Source organism: Petaurus breviceps, unplaced genomic scaffold, assembly GCF_028583685.1.
Source record: "Petaurus breviceps papuanus isolate PSGF00001 unplaced genomic scaffold, PetGlider_PUasm1.0 90849, whole genome shotgun sequence".
Classification (NCBI taxonomy): Eukaryota; Metazoa; Chordata; class Mammalia; order Diprotodontia; family Petauridae; genus Petaurus; species Petaurus breviceps.
This window is the reverse complement of record NW_027187361.1, coordinates 26,576,376-26,587,844: the sequence shown is the minus strand read 5'-3', so window position 1 is coordinate 26,587,844 and position 11,469 is coordinate 26,576,376. Positions and strand designations below refer to the sequence as shown.

The 11,469-nt window shown below is 39.2% G+C and overlaps 1 protein-coding gene across 7 annotated transcripts in view; it reads right to left on the bottom strand.

Annotated features, from left to right (window-relative positions):
• NPAS2 (neuronal PAS domain protein 2) overlaps positions 1 to 11,469 on the bottom strand; it is a 247,683-nt gene that overhangs the window by 165,156 nt on the left and 71,058 nt on the right. The window lies entirely within an intron of this gene.

Genomic DNA, 11,469 nt, shown 5'->3' with positions numbered 1-11,469 from the left:
AAGGAAGGAAGGAAGGAAGGAAGGAAGGAAGGAAGGAAGGAAGGAAGAAAGAAAAAGAAAGAAAGAAAGAAAGAGAAAGGAAGGAAGGAAGGAAGAAAGCAGTTATACAGAGCTATGTAAATGCAAGATAGAATGGTTATCATCACTGTCATTCTCTTAAATCCTAATTCAGTGTCCCATCATACAGCAGTGATCCTGGGTGCCTAAAGGCTGCTTCGGTAGGGCACAAGCCCTGGATGATCCAGCACCTAGTGTATAACAGGTGCTCAATAAATGCTTCCTGAAAACCTGACTGATTCATTAGAACATAAGTTTCTTGAGGGCATCTTGATTTTGTCGTTCTTTTTACTCCTAGTACGCAGTATGAGCTTAATAAATGCTTAATGTTGCTATCATGGTCATTAGTCCTTCCATACTGGAAAGTCTTCATTTGCTGACTTAATGGTTAAGAGACCACAGATGGGAATAATAGCTAGCATTTGTATGCTACTTCGAGGTATGCAAAGCACTTTACAAAAATCATCTCATTTCATCCTTATAACAATCCTAGGAGGTAGGTATGTTTACAGTTATTGAGGTAGAGAGAGGTTAAGTGACTTGCCCAGGGCCACACAACTCGTAAGTATGTGAGACCAGATCTATCACTCCATCTACTACATGACCTAGCTACCTCTAATATCAGATTACATAGAGCATAAAGGGTCCTATGGCTTTAGCAAAAATGATTCCATGTCACAAAGTGATATGGGAAGATCCATGGATTTGGAATTAGATAACCTGAGTTCAAATCTTGAATCTAAAAAGTGACCTGTTGGACTTTCCTTGGGTCTCATTTTCTTCATCTGTAAGATAAAGGGGTTGGCTGACCTCTAACGTACCTCCCCCTTCTAAATCCATCATTTACGACTGTCCTCCCTACTTTTAGGGATATCTGGGGTGTTGAGGAGGACCAGGATCTCTGGGGTGAGGGCTGCCTTTTCAAGGCTGCTCATCCACCTTTGGCACCCACCTGATTCAGCCAACTCTGACCTGTGGCTCCAAGAAACTGTAATGTGTACAGTGATCACGCCCCAGTAAACTGTCTCAGCAGATGGGCTAAACCAGATGAATGGTAGCCAACAGGACTCAAACCTGTTGGTGAGTTAAGGGGATTTCTACTCCAAGCACATGAAGACTTCTCCTGACAGAATGGGCAGATGACAACACCTTGTTCCAACGGTCATGATGGGGGTTGAAGAAGGTGCTGTGGAGTGCTTCAGTGCTTGGTCAGACATCAGAGATGTCAAGGTCATCCATGGCATCCCCAGCCATTGGATTTCAATAACTCAGGAAGAGAAAGTGAGGCTACGATTTTTTTGCAACTCTACCTCACTTAAATCCAATTTATACACAAGGCAAAACATCACCGGGATGTCACTGGTCCCTTTTAAAAATGAAGGACAAACAACAACCTAATTTTAGATAGGTTCACCACCAGGTGGGAAGCACGGTGATAAAAATAAATGTCATTTTTTATCATTATAGTTAGCCAGTTTACCAATCTTTGTGCTACTAAGTTTTATATCAAAATACCTATCTGGAAACAAAAGATAAAACTTTACTTAGTCTGTTTTGAATAAAAAGTATTTACATAATGCATTATATGCTTCCTATCCTTCATAAACAAAGCATGAATCATGTACTTGAACCTTTTCTCGGGGTCATAATTATGAACGTCAATTATTGTACTATACTTTAACATGGAGATGCCTTCAGGGCCTACTTGTGTTATTTCCCCTTATATTAAATGATCCTAAGACTGTTTTTTCCATTCTTGTGTCTTTATTCTCTTCCTTTATTGCCATTGCTAGTGGCCTAGCCTGCCTGAGTCCAGCGACTCCTCCGCCCTTTTCCCCATTTCTAATCTGTAATCATAGTGTTAGAACTCTGTGTGAAAAGAGGGTAAATAGCCTTTCAAGTCAGGATCTGATGGATTGAAATACTGTAGGAGGAAAACACATGGATTTTATGGCAATTCTTCTGATTACTCAGGCATCATTTTTGCTTCCTTCCTGGCTTTGGGTTGTGTTCAGCACAATATATTAAAACCATCAGATAATACCTTCTGGATAGGTGAGACTATCTTGTCATAAAAGCCAAACTTCTGAACTACTGTTTATGGGCAGAACCAATGCCAATTAAACAACAATGGAGTTCTGATATCCCCCTCATCCCTCCGACTTCCTAGCCCCATACCATTTATATATATCGCAAGCTTTGGATTATTTCAAAGCCAATTAAGTTCCTCCATACTTGCTAATTCTTGGGCAGGCTAAGGAAAAGCTCAACTGGATCCCCATATTCTACATTTTCTTATCTTGTCAGAACTTCATGGAAGAGGGGACTTTTAAGAATTATGGAGAGAGACCTACAACTGAATCTGATGATGAAGCAATGAAGACTCCTTGCTCATCTGTTCCAGAAGCCACCTTTTCCCTCTCCTCTGGTGTTGTGTGCATCAGCATCACAAAAGAGACTGTACTTTGGTTCGAGATGTTCTTCCATGAAGAAATGCTGAGATGGGGCTATTTCAATCCAATTTCCCATCCATTACATACATGCCAGGTATTTCAAAGGCGTAAACAGAACTCGCCAGAACATGTCTAAAGAACAAAGTGTCTGCTGCAAATGTTACATGTTAGTTGTTGCATTATGGAGACTTATCTCTCACAATTAATGAGAATAAAATTATTAGGGATAAACACACAGAAAGAAAAAACAATTTGGTCCATCTGGGCATAATGAAATAGTGGGATTTATAGCATTTTAGACAGTAAAAATAGCCTAAGAACACTAACCTTGGAACTCTTCCTTCGAAACAATTTTAACATATTCCCCCTCATGCTAGTTTCTCCTTCTGCTCAAACATCATGTGGTATAAAATCTTTTTTTTTTTTTGCAATATTTGATTCCATGTGAATGTTTTTTCCTCATCTTCTTCCTTTTAGTCACTTCAAAGGAAAAAAAATCCCTGAGAAAGCTTTTATGTTATCTGCTATTGTTCTGTACTTAAGTAAAAAGTACATGCTGTTTAATCTGACCAAGACCTTGTGAACTTACAAAATCCAGGGCTTAAAAAAAAAGGTTCAACAACAAAATGAACTACCTGAGGTCTAGAATAATTTGACAGAAAGGAGCCAGGCCCTCCCCTTATGAGTCTGAACAAGCTATTCCTCCAGTATGTACAAGGGCTAAATTGTCTATGGAATCCCAAGAACTTGAGTATCAAGTAATCCCATTCTAAACACTTTGAGATGCCAACTAATAAAGCATAATCATTTCTACATGCTCCCTTGAGTGGTAGGTTGTGGGTTTTTTCTTCTTTTTTTAAATGTGCTTCTAGCATAGGAAGCTTAGCATGACCATGATAACTCTCTTTAAGGTACCAAATCCTGTGATTCTGTATTCCTGCTCCATCAACACAAAACTGAAATGCAAACATCTAGCTGGACCAACACTTTAAAGCCAGAGGTGATTACCATTTTCTAAGCTCAAACAACACACCACAGGTCATAAATAGCCCATTCACACTTTTCAGGTGCTGAAGTTTTTGGCTTCTGGCCCAAAGTAAGCGCGCACTATAAACTCAGAGGCAGCCTAGAGTCCACAGCAACCTTTAGGAGACTGGCAGGAGTCCAATTCTAATTTGGCCTGGGAAGTTTGCTGTTGCCGTTGTTGTTTTTAAACTTGCTGTGACTATTAGAACAACTTAAAGATGAGCCGACATCCCTAGATGATGCTAGCTTAATGGTGATTTATCTTATATATTTTTTTTGTAAACAAAGCTATCTGACTAATATTTTTCTAAAGAGCTGTACCTTGGAAAGGTATTTCTCCCCTGAAGCCTGTATCACCTTGAGGTCAGGCACAATCAGCAATTTCATCACAAGATCAAACCCAACCTTTGCTCTGTTGTGCCACACCTGCAATGATCTCCTCCCTCCCACCTCCACACCCTCTCCAAAACCTAGCCTTCCTTCAAAGCTAATTCAAGTCTTGCCTTGTCTGCAAAGTTTTCTCTATTGTGATCCATAATGATCTCTCTCTCATAAAGAAAATCAATTAATTAATAAACCTTTATTAAGAACCTGCTAAGAGTCAGGCATTGCGAAACAAATCGAAACAAGGAAATAGTCCCTGTTACTTTTCTATAGGAGAGAGAGATATAAATTCTCTCTCTCTCCTTCTCCTTCCCTTCTTCCCTCCTTCACTCCCTTCCCCTTCTCTATCCCACCCCCCCCCTCGTATGTATAAGTTTAAATTGGACTGTGATTTCATGCACATAGGGACCTTCCAGGGAGGAACTTCCTCTATCAATGCAGATTAGTATGTTTTCAGCAAATTCTGGTCTTAAGAGAGTTAGTTACCTAGAGTGATAGGGCCAGCATGTGTCAGATACCGAAGATGAACCTGGGTCTTCCAGGCACCCAAGAGAGTTGTTAAGACTAGGCTGCCATGGGGTGGCTAGGTGGTGCAGTTATTCACTGCACCTGGAGTCAGGAGGACCTGAATTCAAATCCAGCCTCAGACACTTAACACAAAGACTGGCTGTGTGACCTTGGGCAAGTCACTTAACCCCAATAGCCCTCCAAAAAGCAAAAAAACAAAACAAACCCAAAAAAAGAAACTGCCCTTGGGTCTAGTTCCTTTTTGTTTTGTTTTTTAAGGAAGTTTTTTTCAGGTGATAAATTCTCAGCTGACTGAGGTACCTCTATACTTTCAGTGTCCGATAAAATCAATATTATTGTAAAAAGACTTTTTTTTTAAGCCTTGTTCATCCACATCCCTGCTAAAGTCAGTTAACAACAATGACAATAAACAATAAAACCCCTGATCTGTAACTGTATACTCCAGAGGGATCAAGACTTTCACTTATCTAAACCTTTTATCTCAGGGTCCAGCACAGTTCTATTCACACACAGTCTCTTATTACATGTTCACTAGATTGAATTTGCTGAGTTAAACTTGGGAGAATCATAAAGATATCACATTATAATCTGAAAAATCTCCTGCCCTTGTGAAAGCTGGAAGTAAATTATGCTGAGGTGACCACTGGGAAGGCTCAAATGCATCTCAAACTCCATGTGTGCTCAATGTGATCCCTCTAAGACCTAGCTGGGAGTTTGTGCCAGGTTGGTCTTGGAGCCAGGATTGAAGGCAGGATGGTACCAACAGCCAGTCTGGCATGGGAGCCCTGAGAAGCCAGGGTGCCCGGGACTTGGAACTGGGACTGTGCTCTATAAGAACAGAGCTAAACTATGAATCTAATCCTTTTCCCCTTCCCCAGATGCTGACGTGGAAGAAAAGGGGAATTAGGATTCCTATGTGATGAAGGAGTGAATTTGTGTATTTTGTTTTTGAAATAAAAACAAAATAATAAATAATATTTTATTTATATTTATTTATATTATATTTTATATATCTAAATCATATTTTCCTCTTTTCCCCAATCATACGTAAGATCAATTTTTAACGTTCATTGAAAAAAGTATTGAGTTCCACATTGTCTCCCTCCCTCTCTGAGATGGCAAGCAATTAGATATAAATTATACATGTGTAGCGATTATAGCTTTTGAAGCAAATATTTTTTGTGAAAAAGCTAATGTGACTGTTAGTGGCAAAATGGAAGTGGGGTGCATTTAGGGGAACACCTTCAATGGGGACTGGGGCCATTTGCAGAGAGTCTAGATATAATACCCAATTCCTTTAAAGGGTATTGTAGTAATCTAGGGGAGGGGTAAAATGGTGAAATCTAACCTAGCTGGAAGTCAGTGTAACAGGTATATTTGTTTGTTGTCAGTCCCTGCCCCCCACCCCCCCTGCATTTAGATTTCAAGCTCCTTGAGGGCAAGGACTGGTTTTTAGTGCTTACTCAGCAGGGTCTTGAATATAGTAGGTGCTTAATAAAATTTTACTAATTGATAACATGCTACAAATGGGGTTACAAAGACAAAAGTAAAAGTCTTGGAAAAGCTTACAGTCAAACTGGGGGAGCCAATATATACATATGTAGATATATGTAAAATAGATATATGGTAAGGGGAAGAGGAGATGGTGGAGGTAGAAGGAATCAAGAAAGGTCTCACATAGAAAGTTGCACTCAAGAAGGAAACTATGAAGAAGGACTATTCCGACATGGCGGCCCTCCAATGCAAAGCACAGAGCCACATTGGAAGAACATTGAGAAGGCCATTTTGCTTGGACTATAATATTCATGAGAGGAGAAATGTGCACTGAGGTTGGAAAGGTCGGATGAGGCCAGGTTGTGCCCAGCTTCAATGCCAAACAGTAATGGCTATTTGTTCCTAGAGGTAAGGGCCTTGCTTGAGTTTTTGAAAAGAGGTATACCATCCATGCTTTGCTTCTCTCCCCATATTCAATTAGTTGCCAGGTCTTTTCAATTCTACCTCCATAATGTCTCATCTCTATCCCCTTTACTGTATTCACACAGCCACCTCTAGAGTTCAGACACCTATTTCCTAGACTATTTCAACAGGTTCATAATTGGATTCTTAACTTCCAGTTCTTACCTTTTCTAATCTATATTCCACAGAGCTGGCAAAATCATTTTTTTTTCCTGAAAGCACAAATCTGACCATATTACTTTACTGTTCAGAACTCTTTGGTGGCTCTCTAAAATACAAACCTCTCTGATTTGCATTTAAAGTGCTTCCCAATCTGGGTTCAACCTATCTTTCTGAATTCCATCCCCTTCACATACCCTCTGCTCTAGCCTAACCATCCCACTTATCGCTCCCTAATTTTGTCATTCCATCTCCTGTCTCAGTGTCTTTGTATATGCTGTCCCTCATACCTGGAACATATCACCTTCTCAGCCCTGCCTCTAACAATCCCAAGCTTCCTTGGCCATAGCCTTAACCTATGCCCCTTCTCCTAGGAAAAACCTTGACTGATCCTCTGACCTGTTAAAAGTTTTCTCCCTTCTCAAATGATCATGTACAACTCTATGTGTTTATGTGCTGTGTCCTCCTCTTCATTAGAACACAAGTTTACTGAGTACGGATTGTTTGTCTCATATCCCATCTCCTACCAGAGCCCTGAGCACATAGTGGACAAGAATACAAGGTGTTAGATGCTACAGAGGGAGAATGAGAATTGAAAAAGACTATTCTATTTGTTGTAAGGAGTTAGCGGTGATTTTGGAGAGCAGTTTCAGTAGTGTACATAGAAGCCAGACTGTTGGGTGGCAGGAAATGAGGGAAACAGTAAGCAGATGCTACACTATATAGTGCTGGGCTGAAGAACCCACTAGTGGGCATGGGCCTAAGGACATCGGAGACAGAAATACGTAGATACATCCCAAAATTCAAACCAGCTCTCGGTGGAAACAAAAAAATGGAAATCGTGCAAGCAGGTATCTCTCAGCTGGGAAATCACTGAACAGACAGGAGTTCACGAATAGAATGGAGTATCATTGCCTTTTAAGGAAGGATGATTATGGGACAACCACTGGCCCTGGAGTCAGGAGGACCCGTGATCAAGTCTGACCTTAGATGTGTGACACTTATTAGCCATGTAATCCTGGGCAAGTCACTTAACCCCAACTGCCTTGGGAAAAAAAAAAAAAGAAAAAGAAAGGATGAGTGTGAGGAATTCAGAGAAACATGGGAAGACCTGTGTGACACAGAATAAAGACAACAGAACCAGGAGAATGGCACAGACAGTAATCACAATAACGCAGATGAAAACAATGCCAAGAGGCACCCGGATGGAGATGAAGAACAAGGACGAAATGACCAGCACAAAGGAAAGAGAAAAGAAAGACTATGGCATGAAGAATAAAAGGCATCAAGGCTAAAATCAAGTTTCCCATCAGTGATGAGACAGACAAAAAGCAAACATGGTTGGAGCCGCAGATGTAACTGCAAGGAAAAGCAAAGCCATGTTTGATGACAATTAGACAATAAAATCAGACAATAAAAAGACCAGTGCCAGCAATGTCTAAAACCCTTCAAAGTGCTCAGAAGCACCTTCATAACCTCCATAAACAAATGCTAAAAACAATGGGGAATGGTCAGGTGGCGCAGTGGATAAGAGTGTCAGGGAGACACATCCTCCCAAGTTCAAATCTGGTCTCAGACAATTACTAGCTCTGTGACCCTGGGCAAGTCACTTAATCCCATTTCAATTTCCTCTTCTGTAAAGTGATCTGGAGAAGGAAATGGCAAACCATTCCAGTATCTTTGAAAGAGCTGGACAAGAGTGAAAACAACTGAACAAGAAGAAAATGCGTGATAATGATTTCTCACTGGAGGCCTCCAGAGAAAGACTGGATAATCACTTATCTGGGTGTAAAAAATGGATTTTTGTTTAGGCATATGTTGCCAATAGCTTTTAAGTGCTCTTACGATTCAGATTCTGTGTTTCTGTAATGAATAAAAACTATTTCTTATTTAATGCTGTTGCTTTAAAAAAAAAACACTAGCATTCTTAAAATGTTGTTTTCTACTGTTTTATATTTCTAGTGTGTAAAATGGTTCAACTACTTCAATACCTTGAGGGATCCAGGACATTCTACCAGTGCAAAAAGTACCTGTTTATGCCTTCTCATCCTGTGAGATTCATGCCCACATCTTTTCATAACTTCTCCACAGAGACATGGAATTTAATGTGCTAGAGTATTTCTCTCTCTCTCTCTCTCTCTCTCTCTCTCTCTCTCTCTCTCTCTCTTTCCCTCTCTCTCTCTCTCTCTCTCCCTCTCTCTCCCTCCCTCCCTTCCTCCCCTCTCCATCTCTTCTCTCTTAAAATATACTTTGTAGACACTAATCCAATACTCAGTCTGTTCCTCTGGTATCCTTCAGTCTTAATAACTACTAACTACTAGCCCACTTCCTTATCTGGTAATCCTTGATTATATTGTTGATGTTATTTGTTATGGACAAGTCTAAATGATTAATTTTGTAGACCATAGCCTAACTACATCAACCATGTATCTTTATTTCCTTTACCCTTTGAATTGCAGATTCTGTGTGAATATTATATTCAAGTAATTATAATTATTATATTTATTATAATTATTTAATATAATATAAATATTATAATAATTATTATAATCAAGTATATTATATTCATTTACTGGTATTGAGACTTAGAAAATGACTTGCCTGAGGTCACACAGATTTGCCCAGGGTCACACAGTATTCAAATATATAATATATATGTATAATATATATTACATACATAATATAATATACTTGAAAATTTTCATTTTTCTGAGAGCATGGTACAGCCACAAATCTTCACTGAGAGAATACTGGTGGTATCAAAAATGAAATTTGTTGGCAAGGAGAAACTCATAGTCATTGAAAGAATTGATCAATGCCCCCCTCCCCACCCAATTCAATCAAGCACATCTTTCTCCTCTTATTCAGTTCTGGGCTCTTGTGTATGACCAAGCTCTAAAACTACATTGTGGATAAAATAGACCTTTGGGGGCTAAAAGAAGGACCCAGTCACTATTTAAGATTATAGATTTAGAGCCAAAGAACCTTAGAGGTCATCTCCAAGTCTTCATTTTAAATATAATGAAGCTATGTCCCTGAGAGGTTAAGTGATTTAGCCTAGGTCACACAGGGAGTAAGTTAAGCAAAGTCAGGATTTGAACTCAGGCTCTCTCACTGCCATTCCAATGTTTTGGAAGGAAGGGAGGAAAGAAGAAAACAAGCATTTATTGTCTTTTATGTGTCAGGCACTTCACTAAGGGCTTTATAAATATTATCTCCTTTGATCCTCACAACAACCCTGTGGGTTGGTGCTACTACTGAGGCAGACAGTGGTTAAGTGATTTGCCCAGGGTCACACAGGAGTAAGTGTATAAGGCCAGATCTGAATTCATATCTTCCTGATTCCAGACCCAGTAATCTATCCACTTGCCACTTGGCTATATTCATAGCACTGTGCTAGACGCTGTGTGTGCACAATAAAGACACATAGTCTTTGCAAAATTCAAGTATAAAGGATTTTATGTTTATTTAGTATATTCAACTGTTGACTTCTATTAGCCAAATTCAAACAGAAACTGGGGGTAACTAAAGCATACACAAGGATCCCTGAAGGTGTATAATGACTTAGAAAACCAAATACAAACACTATCTATTGTGTTACAGTCAAAAGTGGGCCCTATCGAGGCACAATATCAGTGTGAAACATCCTACAAGGGACTGGTCCAATGACTTCATTAGTACCAACGGTATTCTGGGTAAGAGAATTCCCAAAGTCTGCCTGGAAAAATGGTGTCAAACTCAAAAAGATCCTGGGAACAACTCAGTTCTACAGAAGGATCCCTGTAGGCACATATTGTCTTAGAAAACCACACGTTCATATGTTTTAATGTATTTTTCATTAACTTATTCCATATCTCCCAATTTCATTTTAATCTGGTTCTGCCGGACTTGAGAGAGTTGTCAGTGGCAGAGCTCCCATGTTTGATGCCTCTGACCTAAAGCCCTGAGAAGTAAAGTCACAGAGCCAGTCTGTGAGATTTGAACCTAGATTCTCCTCACCCTGAGGCCACCTTTCTATCTTCCATGTTAGGGTCCCCTTCATTATAGTCAAAGAAAGTTTTTAAAATTGTATTCCCTATTAAGACGTATAATGAAGAGCTTTTCTAGCCTCTTCATAGCACCATAAGGTTATAACTGGAAGGCACATTAGAGGTTATGTAGTTCAATGCACTCATTTTAGAGAGAAGGAGACTGAGACTTCGAGAATGACTTGCCTAAGGTCGCACAGATTTTAAGTAGCAGAGCTAGAATTTGAACCCAGGTCCTTTGACTTTAAGTTCAAAACTCTACTAAAACATGGTTCTTTTCATTGATATGATACCTCTGGTTATTCAACGAGCTATTAAAGAAAAAAAGCACTTCTCTTTTTTGTTCTAATTCACATGTAAATTGATGGCTCCATGCTAATTAATGCAGTTAGGGCTATTAAGCTTGAATCTCCCATCTATTAAATAGCTCTAATTGTAAATCCAGTTATCTCATCTGGCACAATTCAAAACTGTCCAAATTAAAAAAAAAACTTTAATTTATGAAGGGCTTTGGTCATTTGGTCATCAATTATAATAATGAACCATTTTTACAGGTTTTGTGGAAAACAGGTGAAATTGGAATCTGTAATTGAAAATGGTATTTTCAAGTGTAGCCCTGCTGAGTTAGTATATTTTATGTGCACTATTTTGCATGAATATTTCTGTTAATTGAGCTATTTCAAGTCTGGCAGTGATACTGGTAGCTTTATATAACACTCTTGCAACATTCAATATTTTCAAACTCAGGAAAATGGACCATGCAGCAAAATTCTCTTTCAAGTAAGGAAACATTCTGGGGAACAGCAATAACTTATTTTTATATATATGTATACACACTTACATGGATATACATATATGCCCAATTATATGAGTGTGCC